Genomic DNA, 18,073 nt, shown 5'->3' on the forward strand with positions numbered 1-18,073 from the left:
AGGTTTATTGTAATGACTTGAATCATTAAGGCTCCAGAAGGCATGGTCTCAAATACATGGAGATCCCTTTTTTCCGCGATTTTATCTCACATGACCAAATGTTTATATATGTGTGTGTGTGTGTGTGTGTGTGTGTGTGTGTGTGTGTGTGTGTGTGTGTGTGTGTGTGTGTGTGTGTGTTCCTCAGGTCAGTCCTTAATGACCTGAGGTTTATTGTAATGACTTGAATCATTAAGACTCCAGAAGGCGTGGTCTCAGATACATGGAGATGTCATCGAACCATTTTTTCCGCGATTTTATCGCGTATGACCAGATGTGTGTGTGTGTGTGTGTGTGTGTGTGTGTGTGTGTGTGTGTGTGTGTGTGAGTGTGCGTCTATGGGAGAGAGGGAAATAAAAGAGATTAAGGAAAGATAAGACGCCGGGAACAGGTGGGCGGGACATATTCCTGCATGGTCATTAACCTAATGTCTTTACCCTTTTCCGTGATTATAATCTTGTGGTCATTCGAGCCCTAGTTCCCCGCGATCTTATCTTAACCCTTCAACTACCCCCTCTTCCGTCACCCCCCCGCCCCGCTGGGCACCCCCACTCCAGTCAACCCCCCCCCCCCCGCTTCCGTACGCTAGCCCGAGAGGGGGGGGGGGTGAAAAGGTGAAAGATGTGGGGGGGGGACCAACTACCCCCTCTTCCGTCACCCCCCCGCTGACCCCCCCAACCCCCACTTCCGGGCCCCCCCCCCCCCCCCCCGCTACAAATACCCTTACTTCCGTACATTTGTTACTACTAGTCAGAGCCTAAAATGACCCTGAATGCCCTCTTTCGAACCCTCTCAAGCTGCTGTTGTTGGGTGAAGGTAAGGGACGATGACCACGCTGGGGAGGCATATATGAGTTTTGGCAGTATGAATGATGTGTAAATACTGCACAGCTCAGCAGCTGGTGCCCCCAGCTTCCTGAGTCTACGCAGCATGTACAGCTTGTAGGAGGCTGCTCTGACGGTGCTGAAGACGTGGAGTTTCCAGTTGAGTAGGTTATCCACAGTGATGCCGAGTAGTTTGGTGGACTGGACAACCTGAAGGTGGTGTGAGCCAATTGACAGCAGCGGCATCATCGTGCATCATCACGGTCTTGGTGTGGTTGATAGTGGCACTGTTGTCAACCGTCCATGCCTTAAAGGTTGTCGAACGACGTATGAAGAGGTGCATAGTATGGATCCCTGTTGTTGACTGGGACGCCCAAGGTGCTGTCGTCAATATATTTCCAGCGCTGCAGTGTGTCCATGAGGGAGTTGTTAATGAGCGCCAAGAAGCAAAGCGAACCAATTTCAGTGCCTTGCGGGACGCCACACGTCATCTGAAGAAGGGGGGAGACAGAGCCCTGGGAGCGAACTATTTGCTGGCGTGCGCTGAGGAAATCAGTCAGCCATGATACATTATTAAGGTGAAGCCCAAGCTCAATGGCCTTAGTAATGACAACAGTGTGGTCTACAAGGTCAAATGCTTTCCTGAAGTCGACAAAAGCAAGGGCAAGGGAGGTGTCTATTTTGTCCAGGTGGCTGTGTATGATATCTAGAAAGTTGACCAGGCAATGAGTGGTGAAGGAGTGCTTCATGTTGCCAAATTGTTGGATGTCTATGAGGCTACTAATATCATCATAAGCCCAGTTAAAAATAAAATCTTCACAAATGAGGCTGAGAATGGGCGTGATGGTGATTGGCCTTAGGCCATTAAGGGACAGTGGGCTGGAAGTTTTGGAGATGGGAGTGACATAGGAAGTTTTCCAGCCGCTTGGGCAAGTGTTTTGTTCAGGTGAAGCATTTATTATGGAGCAAATGGGGATGGCAAGTTCACGGGCAAATTCCTTATAAATTTTGATTGGGAGGTCAGTGGGCGTGGTAGCTCTGTGCGTCCTTAATTTCTTTAATTTATTGAAAACATCAACCTCCTGGACGGAGGGGGGTGGGGAGGGGGATGGTAGGTATATGGGGAGGGCGGTGAGATCAAGTTTTGGGAGGCTGTGGCAGTTTTAATCTCCCTGATGACTCTGTTCCTGAGCTATCTGTAGAGGGCAGAGTCTGTGTTGTGGGCCCTGTTTCTCTGCGAGATGAGCCTCGTGTGTGTGTGTGTGTGTGTGTGTGTGTGTGTGTGTGTGTGTGTACAGCCATTTTGCTCGGACCGTTTGGGCGTTGGCTTCTACGAGTCTCTCCCTCCCTGCTATCCTATCACATCTATGACTCCAATTATCGGATTAGACCCTATAGTCGGTTTCATTCCATCTGTCCACTCGCGAGTGTAGATATGGCACAACTGCATTGCTGGTTCGTGATTGAGTGGAAGTAAACTTGTAATAAATAATCTTTTTTTTTTTTGCAATAATGTATTTGAATATTTATGTATTAAAAAACTATTACACCTTATATAAATCCCAAACATGCTGATTTCCATCGCCAATAGGTATACCATAAACGTACACGAAAGCCGAGGTAGTTAAACACAGGCCCTTGACCATGGTTAAACAGACGACAGTCTTGGCGTGCTAGTGGCCGGCCAAGAATCGGGGGAAGTTGGCAACAAAACCGTTACGACTCAGGTCTTGGCGCGTTCGTCGTTCTTAGTCGTGTGACAGGGACTTAAGTGGCGCAGTCGAATTTTATTTACAGTGGCTGCCGTGATAGATGACTCTTGCTTGCCCCATAGTACCCCCTGGTGCTCCTCTTGACATAAGTTGCTGAAGTTAGGCTTCATGAAGATCTGGACAGCGCTTGGGCAATCTTCTGCTATTCGGTGATAGCTGAAAAAATCAGCGTGTTTCGGTGGGACTCGAACCTTGGTCTCTCTCTCAGTCACTTTCTAGTCGTAATTCTTCCTCACCGCACATTCAGTTCGTCCACAATCCCTGCCTCCTCTCTCGTTGTGGCTCCTCCGCCGCATCTCCACGTCCTGTAGCGTCTCCGGCATGGGCAAGTTCTTCGTCTCCGGGAGGCAGCGCATCAGCAGGCCAGCGATGAGCCCTGCCGAGCCGAAGGCAACGTTAACTGACCACCACATCTGCTGTGCCTGAAAGGAAGGATGAGTTCGGGAGCAAGTGGAACAAACAAAATAAAGGAACGGAAGACAACAACAACAACAACAACAAAAGAACAAGAAAAGAAGGGAAATGTAAAAGTAATAGAAAAGAACGGAAGAAAACAGCAACAACAAAAAAAGAACGGAGGAAAGCTAAAGCACGTGTAGGAACAGCAATTAACACGTCTTTCAGGAATACAAGACCCTTCAGGCATTCAGACCCGCCCCTTCTTCTTACAGTATACTCAATATTATCCTCCCGGAAAGGTAAAGTTGGGGGCATACGCTATAGCTGTGTTTAGCTAGGATTAATCTATGGGTACAGCTATGACCCCATACACTATCCACCTCTTCATTCCCCTTGATAGAGACAGACAGACTAGACTAGACAAATAATGAGCTTGAGTTAGCAGCTAAAAAAAGGAAGTTAGTAAGTGAAAGGAAGGAAGACAAAATTCCTTGCAAAATTGACTCGCAGCAATGAAGCGCTTACGGCTCAAGTCCTTGATGTCGAGAAGCGCTTCAATAATCAAGAAGACTAGTCGAAGGAACAATTTAAGAATCAGTGGTGTTGGTGAGCGTGAGGGTGGCGAGACGTGGGGGCAGACGGCTGAGACAGTAAAGGGTTTGCTTCAGAACAAGCTCCAACTATTGACACTCACCATCAAGCGTGCTCACAGGCTTGGACAGCGACAGAGCAACAGGCCCCGCACTATCATTGCCCGCTTCATCCACTACGCAAAACGAGAGTCAGTTATGGGAAATGTAAGTTGAAGGGGACAAAAGTGTATATATATGAAGACTCATGCCTTGCATCTCAGAAAGAAATCAAGGGCCAATTACTCAGTTTAGAGAAGCAGGAGACCAGGCAAAACTGCATTCTTTCGGCACATAGAGCTCATTATTTAAGGAAAGGGTTAATCTTAGCTAACTACTGCTTGTAATATACCGAAAAAATAGCATGCAGAGGGCATAGGATACTTCATTTGCTTCACATTTGTTAAGGTTTTATTACCGATTCATACCAATTTACTGTGTCAACGGCTTAAATATGTGGGGATGCCTTGAAATTTTCTAAGTCCAATGTTTATCTGTTCTCCACGGTGCTTTTCGTCTGACTGAACCTTGTAACGGATTCGACTTGGTATTCATGCGCTGAAGAAAGTAGTTTCTCTCTTCAAAGTATGTGCTACGTCCATGGATAATTACGATTGCGGACATAAAACGGTCTTTAAGATCGAGTTCTACGTTATTTTCTTCTCTATATTAAAGCAAATAACGGCGCAAGTATTTGTGTTTTATAATTTTAAAGGACTACATTCATGAAATGTTACTACGTGGGGCTGACACCTGAAGCTTAGTCCTCCTCTCGCCGCCATGATGGACGGATAGACCGACACTCTAGTCTTCATTAGTCTCCTCAAAAGTATTATCCTACATCACATCTCGGTAAGTGTTAACTGAGTATTTAACCTCTTTATTGGTATGCATGTAGTTTGACAAAAGGACCGGTTACTATCTAATTCTATACCAGATGTTTGTCCTGTGACACGTGTCACAAATGGGCATATTCCCGTCCACCGATGTTTTCCTTCCTAGCAGTGATGCCAGATCAATACCCTCTGTGAAACACTCTTATCTGGTAAAACTGCACGGTAACACAGTTAATGTTATTAATTAATGTACAAGCCACGTATTTTCGTCAGATTGTGTTATTTTCAGCAAAGCAGCCTGATCGTTCCATAATCTGTAAAATAACGGGGCTGCGTGAGGTCACATTTGTTGACTTAAATGCTGTATGTAGTCACATGGCCCTCTGCTGGTACGCAATAACAAGAACAATAGCCGCCCAAGAATAGCTTTTTGCACCCTGTATGTAAGCGTTTGTGGCTAAAATCCTTAACACTCGGCCAAAAGTATGGGAAATAAGCCACAATGGGTTGGCAGCTTAAAGGTCGCCCGTGAACATGTTGTAAGCATGCATCCTCTGTAATATCCTCTGCGTAACTTCCCTATATAAACCTTCCTGCCCAGATCAGGAGATGATTATCGATGTAGTACTTACTTCATGTACGAAATATGGCTGAGAAAACAGTCGAGTTGACGAGGTGGTGGTCCACGGTCACCGTTGCCAGGTTATCGTACTCAAGAGCCGCGTATTTACCGGTTTCTGGCTCATAACTGTTGCCAAGAAACACCAATAATGGACATGTTTCCGGTTCTGGGAAGAGCCTAGAAATGCATTGTGCCACGTACCAATGATAACGTAGTTCACATATTACGTCCTATAAATCGCTAGTTGACTGGATATTGGAGAGATATCTCAAATTCTTCTCATCTCACGGGGAGAAGGCACCATCAGCTCGTGACGTCATCATGCTGCAGCGGAGTACAGCAGACGACAGTACCAGTATTGTGCCCATTTTTTTTATATCAGCCATGGCCACTCTAGCTCCAAACTGCGCCCAACAGGTATGTTATAGGTGCTTACTGAACACCTTATGAGTGTTGGAAATATGTTATACTATTAAAATTGGAGTGAAATCAACCGATTCGCCTCTGCTCTGTAGAATAACTTAAAACTTCTCCTTGAATAATGGGCTATAGGTTCTCAGAGGGTGTGTGTATGAACATATTGGAAAGTGTATATTTTTATTGGGAGAGAGAGAGAGAGAGAGAGAGAGAGAGAGAGAGAGAGAGAGAGAGAGAGAGAGAGAGAGAGAGAGAGAGAGAGAGAGAGAGAGAGAGAGAGAGAGAGAGAGGTGAATAAGAAGACGAATGCAGCCAAAAATTTCAATATCATAGGACGAGGTGCAGAAAATAGTTGAGTTCGCGATTAAAAGTTAGTCCGAGGGGGAACTAAAGATAATAATCAAAGTTGAATTTATATTAGTATGAGGGAAGTTTACCTATCCTAACATAGAGAAAACAATGGCTCAGGAACGTCAGAGAGAGATAATCAAAGCCAGAAGATGAATAAGACGAAAACGAATGCAGACTAATATTTTATAATCAGAGGACGTGGCAGCAGAGAGGACAGTTGAGTTTACGCTTAAAAGTTAGTCCGAGGGGAAACTAAAGAAAATTACTGCAGGATTCACAAGCACAGACAGAAATATCTTCCGTGGAGTACTTTTGTTCGTACATATATACTCATGCACATTGGCACGAAGCACCAACGACTGCGGATTACGTCTCCAGGCATTGTTAGCCACTAAAAACATACACCACAACACGAAATCTCGGAGAAACAAAGTTGTCGGCCTCCCGACTGCCTCGTGACGTCACGGCCAATCAGCACCCGTTTCCAAGTCACGTGATTTTTCCTCAACTTTAATCCATATTTTATACCACATTTATTATTTTACATGAAAAAAATATATTACCATAGCTGAATTTAAGGCCTATTTTATCCATACAGACGGAATTTGAAATAAATATGTTGACCGGAAACATGTCCATTAACCATTTAAACGATAACATATATGACAGCAGTTATTTGGGTGATGAAAGCAGTTTTTTGGGTCGGAAATTGACAAACATAAGAGGAAGAGTACGACAACCTGGCAACGTTGTCCACGGTTCAGCTGACGACCGTGTAGGAACATGGTGTTGCCGCCTCCTCTATGTGAAAAGCGTATAGCTTGAGCAATTGAATATTTCGCAGGTCTTCTACTTCCACTTATAAATAAACAAAATGTACTTCTTATTTTGATAACATAATTCTCGCTCATACGTTTCACTTTAAATAATATATTTTACGCTGTCAATAAACGTGACACCTTGCAGGATAATATCACCCTATTTCTTCGCTTCTACACTAAATGCTTATAAACGTGTTTGTATCTGTAATTTTTTCCTCATATTCGGGTCAAGGTGGACTGAATTTCACGTATTTTACGCCAGTGAGAACATACTTGCACTTCATCGTGCATAAATGACGATATAATTCCTAATTATGTCCCAAGGGAAAGGTTCAAGGGAGGTCTGGAGGCATGGAGGTAGAATTTGTAGAGTCGACACGGCCTGCTAATATCCATTCATTGAGGTGAAATCGCCGAACTGTCATATTTAGGGCCGCAAGATAAGGGATACCCGGGTGGGGGAGCCTGACCTGACAACACCTGACACCTGGCAGGTGTCCACATCCTTGCGGCCCTAAAAATGACAGTTCGTCTGATTAGTGGCCGGAACCGCCACAAATCAGTACGATGAGCGGTTGAATTTGATAGCTCCTGAAGTCAAGATAAAAGTCAAGTCACCCTATTACACAGGCTGGATCATGGCGGTGACACTCGATACACCGCTCTATGATTTAGTGATTGGCAACATTTCCGGAGCTACTAACGGGATAGGTAAAAATGCCGTCACTCAAACACCTAACGCGGTGTTGGATCCAGAGGATTTTGGGGAAAGTGAAAGGGTACAAGGAGAAGGTGAGCCTCAGATTGGCGCAGCAGTAGTGACCCGAGCAGCTGCTAAGCACACAAAGGAGGGAACACAAAGAAAGAACAAACAACAGCAGACCTGCTGGTCCTTACGAGGCTGTTTGTGACAAGCTACACTAACTATCTAATCAAAGGTGGAAGATGAAGGACAGCAAAGGCGAAGGCTCCTCCCCACCCCCCCATCCCTCCAGCCAAAGCTGGCAGGAAAGGAAAAAGAACCATGCAGCATGGAAAAACTGCATGGAAATTTGTAGGAAAGAGGAAAGAACTACCATTACTGCTACCACTAACCGGGCGATAAAAGCGGACAAGGACACCAGTATTCGAGAGAACTTAAACGTTATTACGACAAGGAGTAATATCTTAGTTGCTGGTTGGATTCAAAACACTTGTCTAATCTATTCTTGAAGGCCGTAACTGTTGTACTATCAACGACATCACAGGGTAGAGAGTTCCAAACATTAAGAACTCGATTGAAGAAGAAGTGTTTAGCTTCGTATGACGAGAATCTTTTACCACTTATCTTCAAACTGTGATTTCTTCTTGTTCTATTTGATCGATCAATTGTAAAGTAATCTTCCGCATTAATATCACTGAATCCTTTAAACATTTTAAACACTTCTATTAGATCGCCTCGCATTCTTCGTTTTGATAGGCTGAATAAATTTACATCTTTAAGCCTTTATTCATATGATAAATTTCTCAACCTAGGAATCATCTTTGTTACTCTTCGTTGAACCCGTTCCAACTTTTCTATGTCTTTTCTGTAATAGGGAGACCAAAACTGTACACAGAACTCTAGACGGGGTCGAACCAACGACTTATACAGTTTTAATATTACTTTTTCCGATTTATTATAAAAGACTCGTCCGATGAAGCCAACCAATTTGTTTGCAGTTTTAACTACCTCTGAACAATGCTGACCGGGCTTTAAATCGCTTGATATAGTGATTCCAAGATCCTTTTCTTTACTTACTGCAGAAAGTTGTTGGCCATTCATTACGTACCGAACGCGATTGTTATTTTTTCCGATGTGCAACACTTTACATTTGTCAACGTTAAATTTCATTTGCCATTGATTGGCCCAACGTGCAAGTCGATCTAGATCTGATTGTAAAGCTTCTTCGTCGAGTGTCGCAGTTACTTTACTAGCAATTTTTGTGTCAATAGCAAATTTTTATACTTTGCAAGCGAGCCCATCATCGATATCATTAACATAAATTAAGAAGAGCATGGGGCCAAGCACTGATCCTTGAGGTACGCCGCTTCTGACATCGAGCCAGTTAGATGTAACACCGTTTAGAACTACTCTCTGTTTCCGCTCAGAGAGCCAGTCCACAAGCCAATTGTGAATGTTACCCGAGATACCGTGCGCCAATAGTTTGCTGAGCAATCGTTGGTGGGGGACCTTATCAAATGCCTTTTGAAAATCCAGATATATGATATCTACTGATCTGCTTTCATCGAACACCTCAAAAATATAATAAAAAAAATCAAGTAAGTTAGTTAAACATGAACGTTTACTACGGAAGCCATGTTGCGAATTATTTATTATATTATTTTCTTCCAAGAATTTCACCATATTGTCGCGAATGATAGTCTCCATTAACTTACAAACAATCGATGTCAGGTTAATTGGTCGATGGTTTCCTGGATGAGACTTGTCCCCCTTTTTGAAAATTGGTGTGACATTTGCTAGTTTCCAATCCGACGAAACTTTTCCAGCTGTTAAAGATTTATTGAATATGATGGAGAGCGGTTTACAAATTTGATGTTTGATTCGTTTTAAGACCCTAGGGGTAATTTTGTCTGGACCAGGAGCTTTGCTTAATTTAATCTTTTCAATTGTGCGTAAAATGTCACTTTCTACGATGAGCACCCCACTTAACATCTTTTCGGTCCTTCTAACCTCCGGCGGTTGAGGTGATAAACAATCTTCGTCGGTAAAAACGGATGCGAAAAAGTTAATTAGGATTGTAGCCATTTCATTTTCATCGTTCGTGTGGTTACCATTATCATTAGCAAGCGGTCCGATACCACGAGTGAGTGACTTTTTATTATTTACATAGCAAAAAATTCTTTAGGATTAGATTTACTCATTTCCGCTATATATTCTTCAAGATTTTTCTTGCTTCTTTTTTATTAATTTCTTGGTCTCGCGGCGAATTCTGTCCAACTCTAGTTTGTCAGCCTCGCTCTGAGTTGATATGTATCTACTGTATTAAGAGACAGGCTATTTTGAGTTTCGTTATTCCACCATTTGGGTTTCTTCTTAAAAGCTGAACGTCTGTTACGATAGGGTATGCATATGCTTATGGCATTGTTCAATATTGTGGCGAAGGCCCCCCAAGATTTATCAATATTTATTTCCGCCGAGATTTCAGTCCAGTCAGAGTTATTTAGAATTGATCGGAGTCTTACGAACTTCGCTCTCTGATAATCAGGCACCTTTTCTTTACTATGAGTTACTTTACTTTCTTTCATATTGATGCTGAATGTGATTGTTCGGTGATCGCTAGAACTAAAAATTGGACCAACATTTACTTCGTTAACTAGATCAGCTGTCGTTGAAAAGATAAGGTCAAGTATATTATTTTCCCGAGTCGGTTCTTGAACGTGTTGATGTAAATCACTTTCTAGTAAATTTGTGTACAGGTCGAGCCCCGTATGACAGTTCAACGGTTCACCTCATCTTTTCACTGGCAAGTTAAAGTCCCCAACAATTACTGCCTCGCAACTGCTACTTGTTTCTAATAATAATTCACTTAATGCGTGGTTGATATCAAGAGTCTGCCTTGGCGGTCTGTAGATAAGTCCAATTACTATTTTACGAGATTTATTTTTAATTTCAATGAAGACCGTGTCTACATTGGTTATAATATCTGTTTTCACGAATACTGGATGGAAAGAGCTGTGGATATAAAAGATAACGCCTCCACCCTGTCTGTTCTCTCTTTCATGACTAAATATGGTATAACCCGGTAATCTACATTCCGCAATGAAATCTCTATTTGAAGTGTCTATCCAAGATTCTGTGACTCCGATGATGTAATAATGATTTGTAGCTGCGAGGACTTCTAAGTCTTCAAATTTGTTACGCAGGCTGCGAGCGTTTACATAGCAAGCTTTAATGTGATTCGAGTCGGGGGTTTCGCGGGTTGAGTGCTCCCTTACGGTGGAGCTGCTGGTGTTCTCGCCTCCGCGTTTTTTGGCTTTCGAAGAGCCACTTGATCACAGACCAGCCTCCCGAAACGGGCTGCTCCAACAGGGTTTAAGTGAATGCCATCAGCAAGGAACAAGTCTGAATCGTAGTAAAAACTGTTCCACAAGTTAGCGAACTGGACGTTTTCTTGTGAGCAAAGGGACTGAAGTCTCTTGTTTGTGCTGAAGGCCTTACTGTAAAAGCTAGATTCGGCACCGACCCTCGGGAGGATTCCTGAGATTATGATGTTACTGGCATCAGTTTTACGTTTATACTGCTTGATCATGCGGCGGTATTTCTCAAGCAGTTCCTCAGAACGGATTGTCTTTACGTCATTTGTCCCCGCGTGAATGACAAAGAGGGTGTTTCGGTCGGCATTTCTCGTGACATCATCGCACGCTGCGGTGATGTCGTCCAGTCTGGCACCTGGATAGCAGTAACGTTTTCTGCGGCCGTTTGATGAACGACCACAGAACTCAACCAGCTCACTATTCTCAACCTCAGACCGTAGATGTGGGAGCGGCAGTAGTAATACAGGATGATGAGGACGGCGAGACTCCTCTCACTGCATCTTCTAGACAGACAGAGTCAGTGCATGACGTGACGTTGGGAGAAAAGTTGGCCCCAGAGGAGAGGGAACAATTAGCATCGTTGCTAGAGGGTTATGCAGAAGTTTTTTTCGGACAAACCTAAGATTGTTCGGATACCAGAGTATCGAATCGAGTTGACGAGCAAGCAGCCTGTCAGACAAAGGCCTTACCAGATTCCTTTACGACTGATAGACGCCGTTAAAAGCAAAATCAGTGAAATGGAGGCCGCGGGTATCATAGAGATATCAAATTCCCCTTAATGCAGCCCCATGGTAGTCGTAAGGAAGAAAGAAGGAGGAATTAGGATTTGCGGCGATTATCGAAAAGTAAACGCAGTGACGCTCGTAGACGCTGAGCCAATGTCTGATCCGCAAGCCATATTTGCTACTCTGGCTGAATCTAGAATTTTTTCTAAGATAGACCTGACGAAAGGGTTTTTCCAGATTCCTCCGAGTGAGGAGAATTGTAAGGTGACAGCTTTTAGTACACCTGGGGGCCTGTATCAGTACAAAGCCTTACCCTTCGGGATGACCAACTCACCAGCAGCTTTTAACAAAGTCATGCGCGAGGTCATGAGAGGTATGGAAGGAGTGGAGCTTTTCGTGGATGACGTATTAATTCACTCACCCACATTCAGGCAGCATCTAGAGACCCTCATGTTTGTGTTGGAGCGGCTTCGGCGCTACAACCTGACCATTAAGCCCAGTAAGTACTTCATTGGGCACGAAAAGTTGCCATTCTTAGGACATGTCATTGGTGAAGGACAGTATGGGTGCCAGATGGATGAAATAGAAAAGGTCAGAAATACTCCACATCCTCAGACAAAAACTCAGGTAAAGTCATTCCTGAGCTTAGCTGGATATTACCGGGATTATATCCCCAATTGCGCTGTCATTGCTGCCCCTCTGCATAAATTTTTGAGAAAACATGCACCCAATAAGGTACTATGGACAGGCGCTCAAGAGGAAGCCTTCGCGACAATTAAGAGCATGTTATGCAAAGAGCCCATTTTACAGCTGCCTGATTTCAATAAGCAGTCCATTCTGCGTACCGATGCATCACAGGAGGGCATTGGTGCCGTGTTGATGCAAGAGAGTAATAATCAGGTGTTTCCTGTAAGATATTACAGCAGGAAGTTGCGTCCAGCTGAGAGAAACTACTCTACGGTAGAAGGAGCTCCTTGCAGTAGTAGAGGGAATCAAGAAATATTACTTTTACCTATATGGCGACCAATTCGTTCTCGAAACTGATCATATGCCCTTAGCCAGTTTGAAAACATCTAAGAACGCAAATGCACGTTTGATGCGCTGGCCGTTGTATCTCCAGCAGTTTCAGTTCACTGTAAAGTACATAAAGGGACAAGCCAACGTTGGGGTGGATTTCTTGTCGCGTCTCGTAGCAGATTAAGATGATCAAAGTGGACAAGTAGGTGGCTCGGAGACTTTATATTTGGATCTTGGGACCTTAAGATTCAGCTGAGTCGAGGAACCAAGTGACGAAAGTGTTCAGATTAGGTGGTTTCGAGGATGTTTGGCGGAGAGTTTTACGGCATGCTTAACATTTAAGTGCATGGTATGGTGCATGGTGTGATAATGTAGGAAAAATTAGGCAGTTAGCCAGGAATTTATACAATAAGCATAGACTTCACAATCTCTTGACGGGAAACGGGGCGCGGGGCCGATTCGCAGGGGGCCGATTTTCAAAAATTTAAAATTTAAATATTTTCAAAACCAAAGCAGCTAGCGACCTGAAATTAAAACAGGCACCTCCCTTAGGCATATATGAGTCTCCATGAGCAGCGGTATCAAAAAATTCAAAGTCGTTCCCTAATAAAATCCCGATTAATTGTTTTTTATATAAGTATAACAAAACTTAAAAAGGCTATAAAATCCTCAGATTTTACGCTAGATGCACAAACATCACCAAATGCAGAGATAATCACTTATATTTTCAGAATCAATAGCAATATTTAGCATATCTTATAAGTTTTTGCCCGAAGTAGCGTCTTGTTTTTTTGTCGTTAGTGCAATTTTACGTAAGTTTTTAACATCTAATAAATCACTTAATTTTCACATTAGAAACTTAATACTTGAGGAAAGCATGCAGAAACATCTTAATTTTACTCAACAAAAGCAAAATATTCATTTTTCTATATACAATCACAACTTATTTTGGTTGAATTCCGATGTCACTATTGCCGCAGCACGTCCTGCCGGCTATCTGGCCCTCGTCCCTGAACAATCACTTTAGCCTTTTGGCCTATGACTTGGGGCCCTGGTCAGTTTCCTGGACTTGTACACGTCCCTGTTCCTCGCCGTCTCCTTCCTGCCCTCCTCGACACTGCTCCTCTTCCTGCCGGTCGGCTGCTTCAAGGCCTTGTTCTTCCTCGCTTCTGAGGTCACGTCCTTGGAGAAATTAGCACCGAAACAGTTGAAGAGGGACCTGCTGATGTGCGGCAAGATGGTGTTGGCCAGGTTGTGCCCCTCCTGGCACCTGTACCCCTGCAAGGTCGGGTCTGAGGCCGCCAGGAACTCCAGGAGGTGCCTGAACCCGTCCCTGTGGCGCATGGCAAGGGAGAGGAACCTCAACCTGCGCTCCTTCTTGTCCTCCCTGCACATCAGGGAGTCCCACAGCGACATCCCGAAGGACGCCATGTGGGCCATTGGGAGAGATGGCCGCTTCAGGACCGCCCGGCCGTCTCCAGCTCTCCCTGTCGACCAGCTCGACCAGGGCGTCGAACATCACAGAGGGCGGGTCGCCCTCTCGAGCTCCACGGTAATCTTCATCTCCTCCTGCTGGGCAAGCTGCGTGCAGCACTCGGCCACAGAGGAGTTGGCCTGGACCTTCCTGGCCAGGTAGCCGGCGTAGTTGCCGACCGCGGCGAGGAGCAACTCGTCCGTCGGCGGGTCCGGCTGGTCGTCGGCCAGCTCCCTGGCAAGCTGGGCCAAGATCACCTCGTCGTCCTCCTTCTCCTCTGCCTTGGCCCGGTCCAGGTCGGCCTGCACGTCCCCGGGGAAGAACCCGACGAGCTTCAGCAAATGCAGGCGCTGGGCCAACCTGTTGCTCACCATGAAGTTCTGCACGCTCGTCCAGTAGTTGGCGCCGCACATGGTGCGGCGCTTGCCGAAAGAGTGCTCAGTCGGGTCAGAGTTGGCCTTCCCATGCACATACTCGACCCCGTAGGACGTAGTGAACAGCCCCCTCACTACCACACTGCACTGAACAAACCACTGCACTGCACACAACACTGAGTCACTGCACTGATGGCGTAGTACGGCTCCTCCACAGTTTACTCCACGGGGTCGCGGCGTCCTCATATCTTGTGTCTCCTCCGTCACTTCCACTCGATCCACTGCCTTCTGTGTCTTCTTGTATCGTCCTCTGGATCCTTGCAGTTGTGGGGAAGGGTACAGAGACGATGAATAACTGTAGGTCCTTTACTTGGAGAGTAAACAGAGGCAGGACAGCGATAATCCTTTACAGAGGGAAGTGCCCAGCTGACTGCGTGCCTAAGGCGAGTTAGGCGACGCGGAACTGAGCTGAGTTGCCATGTAGGCACTAACTAAACGTACATTTCTTGTTTCCTAATACGTAAAACTGTGGACTTCACTATCCTACAGTTATCATTCATTTTACGTAAAGATTTCAACCTAAAGTTACGCAAATTTGCCATTTTTTACACAACGTTTTCAAAGTGCACGCATGGTGCTATTTTATATAAGTTACCTTGAATCCTCGACCAAATCACTCTAGAGACACTCCTGCCTGCTTGTATGCACTAAAACTTGAAGATTTCGTCCTGTTTTCACTTAAATTCGGAGTAAGAACGCAGAGTGTGTTTGAGTTGTCGCAGTGAAAGTCGCCATAACAATCGGCCCCTTACGCGAAGCCAGCGCGCCAAGACTGAAGAGATTTCCCGTCAACTAGTTGTGAAGTCTATGCAATAAGTTACACCATTTTACACCTACCTACAGCTACTCCATATCTGTCCCACCTACACTATATATACATACATAACACCACTTACATATTGTGAATAAATGTGAATAAATGTGAATAAGTCCGCTCTAAAAGGTACTGGCGCCTCGCTATGGAGTTCTCCCTCTAGTTTGAGTAGTAACGTAAATGTTGAGGTTTTTCACTCACAGGCGAACCGTCAATTACCTGAGCAGAGGTTAACTGACATACACCACATTATGTGAGAGTGTGTGAAAAAGTGTGAGAACGTTGTCAGGAACATGCTAATTCTGTAGGTGCAGGTGTAGGGCATGTTACCAGTGTTGGCAGCGTATCACAGTTACAAAAAAAACTTTTTTTCTTAAAGGGGGGGCGAAATGTCATGATTTCATTATTCAAGGAATAGCCCGTGGAAAATTACCGCAGGAGTCCCCACCATTTTTATTGAGAGAGCGGGAAGTAGTCACAGGAAAGGCGGGAAAACTAGAAGGCGGGAACAGCGCGTTTTTCAAATCATTTCGTTATTACTGTCAAAGCTGAGCTATGTGTGGGATGCATGAACCACTATTTACCTAGCGCATGTGTTAGGTTATTAATAAATAAAACCATAGCCGTTAGGGCGTTTTAGCGTAAGTGTTACACAGAAAACGGGATGTCAGTATGGCGAGAGCTGGCATCTTGACCGCGGCCGGGCCACTGAGCATTGTGGGTCCCGCCGCCATCTTCCAACCATCTCCCGCCCTGACTTCACAGCGAGCAGACGTCCCTCACCTCCTTCCGTGCCACGTGTCCATCGTGGTGGTTTACCTGCCTTTGTAGTATCCACAAGTCCAGCGTGACTGTGTACTGCTAGGCGAGGGTAGACGTGGGAGGTAAGGAGGGCACGGCGTGTTGCAGAAAGGAACGAGAGAGGGCTGAAGAAGGACTCCAGGGCTCCAGACCACGAGGTAGATCAGGTGTGGCTCCCGCTTCTCCCACCTACAGCTCAGTAATCTATTTGCATAGAATGTTTTAAGATAGATAGCTAGGTTGCTGTGTGCCTGGGATTAATTAATCATTCCTTAATTTCCAGTGAGTTTCTTTGTTGCTTTAAATAAACTTAAGAACAGGTTCCTCTGGCCTTTGTTTGTCCTATGGGTGTGTGACTGGTCATAAATAATATATAATTAAAGGACACGAGGGGGCTGTGAGCTGGAGACCTCAATTTTCAGATATTTTATTTTATATTTTTTATTGCTGAGAATTTACGGGATTTTTGGAAGTCCAGACCTTTCAAGAACCCCACAGTGTGTGTGTGTGTGTGTGTGTGTGTGTGTGTGTGTAGACGCAAAAGCAGATAGGCAGGGGAGGGATTAACGGCTGGACAAGGAAGAAGAAGGAAGGAGGGAGAGTGGGGACAAGACAGAAAGAAATGAGTGGTGATAGCAAGGGATGGTGATCATTCGAGAGAGAGAGAGAGAGAGAGAGAGAGAGAGAGAGAGAGAGAGAGAGAGAGAGAGAGAGGAGGGAGGAGGAGAGGGGCTAATTAGGGATGACAGTGGTCATTCGTTGGTCTCTTGGGACGAGGGGAGAGAGTGCGGTGGGGCCGATTCCTTCTTGGCTGGGAGTTTGGTGGGCCCGTGCCGACTGGATCCGATAGTACATGAAATCCCTACCGACAAGTTAAACAATTATAATGTTGACCCACTTCATTTAAAGTATGATAAATATGATGATACTGATGTAGATTTTTCTTCAATAATATAAGAGATTTAAGTATTCTATCATCTGAATATTTGCCAATGCATGACAGAAGTTTCTTAAAATATGACTAATGTATTCAGTATTTTGTTAAAGAACATTTCGAGCGTAGCGACGAATTTGCACAACTTTGAGGATCAAATTCTTCACATGCGTAATTGTAAATATGATATTATTGGATTCTCCGAGACTAGATTTGACAGTGATTTGGCCTCTTTCTATGACACAAATGGTTATGTGATGCATCCCCAACACTGTAACAGGCACGGTGGTGTTTGTTTCTAGTGTGTACTCTTCACTTTCATTACATGACATCAGTATATGTAAAACATACCTGGAATGTATTTGTGTAGAATTATTGTGTGGACGCGACAAGCATAGTTTTTTTTTTTTTTTCGGTGAATCGAACACCAATTTATTACAGCGGGATAATTCAAGAGTCCCTGACTTCCTAACATTAATGTACACCTATTCCCTTCTGCCCGCAACCACTGGGTGCGCCAGGGTGGAACGTGGTGCTGCCACGCTCATTGACCACATCTGGTCAAACCAAGCCCAATCAAATATCAATAACTTCATAATTCACGCTGACATTACGGACCATTTTTCAAAGAGATCTCAGTTTCGCAACATAGCATCATATCTCGAACGTTTGTATTAGTGTATCCAAATTCTGTGGCATACTGTATCGAATCCGTCATAAACTCACATCTGATGCAATGTTAACTATATATCATACTGTGTTACTCCAAAATCATGTAGCCTACTGTATTTCCATGTGAGGTTGTACCTGGTCTACGTTTCTAAATCGCATCTTTAAAGCCAAAATAGCTACTTTGAGAGTATTAAAATTTAAAAAGAAATATGATTCTACTGAAGAGATGTTTTCATCATGAAATCTTTTAAAAGTTCCATATATACATAAATACTTTATTTTAGCCAGGATATTTAATTCTTTAAAAAACGGTACTGACGTTATAAAGGTACAAGATCATGTGCACAACACCAGGAGAAACCAAATAAACTTATTATGTCCTCCATATAAAATAACGCTTTTGCGCTATTCAGTG

Source organism: Eriocheir sinensis, chromosome 50 (assembly GCF_024679095.1).
Source record: "Eriocheir sinensis breed Jianghai 21 chromosome 50, ASM2467909v1, whole genome shotgun sequence".
Classification (NCBI taxonomy): Eukaryota; Metazoa; Arthropoda; class Malacostraca; order Decapoda; family Varunidae; genus Eriocheir; species Eriocheir sinensis.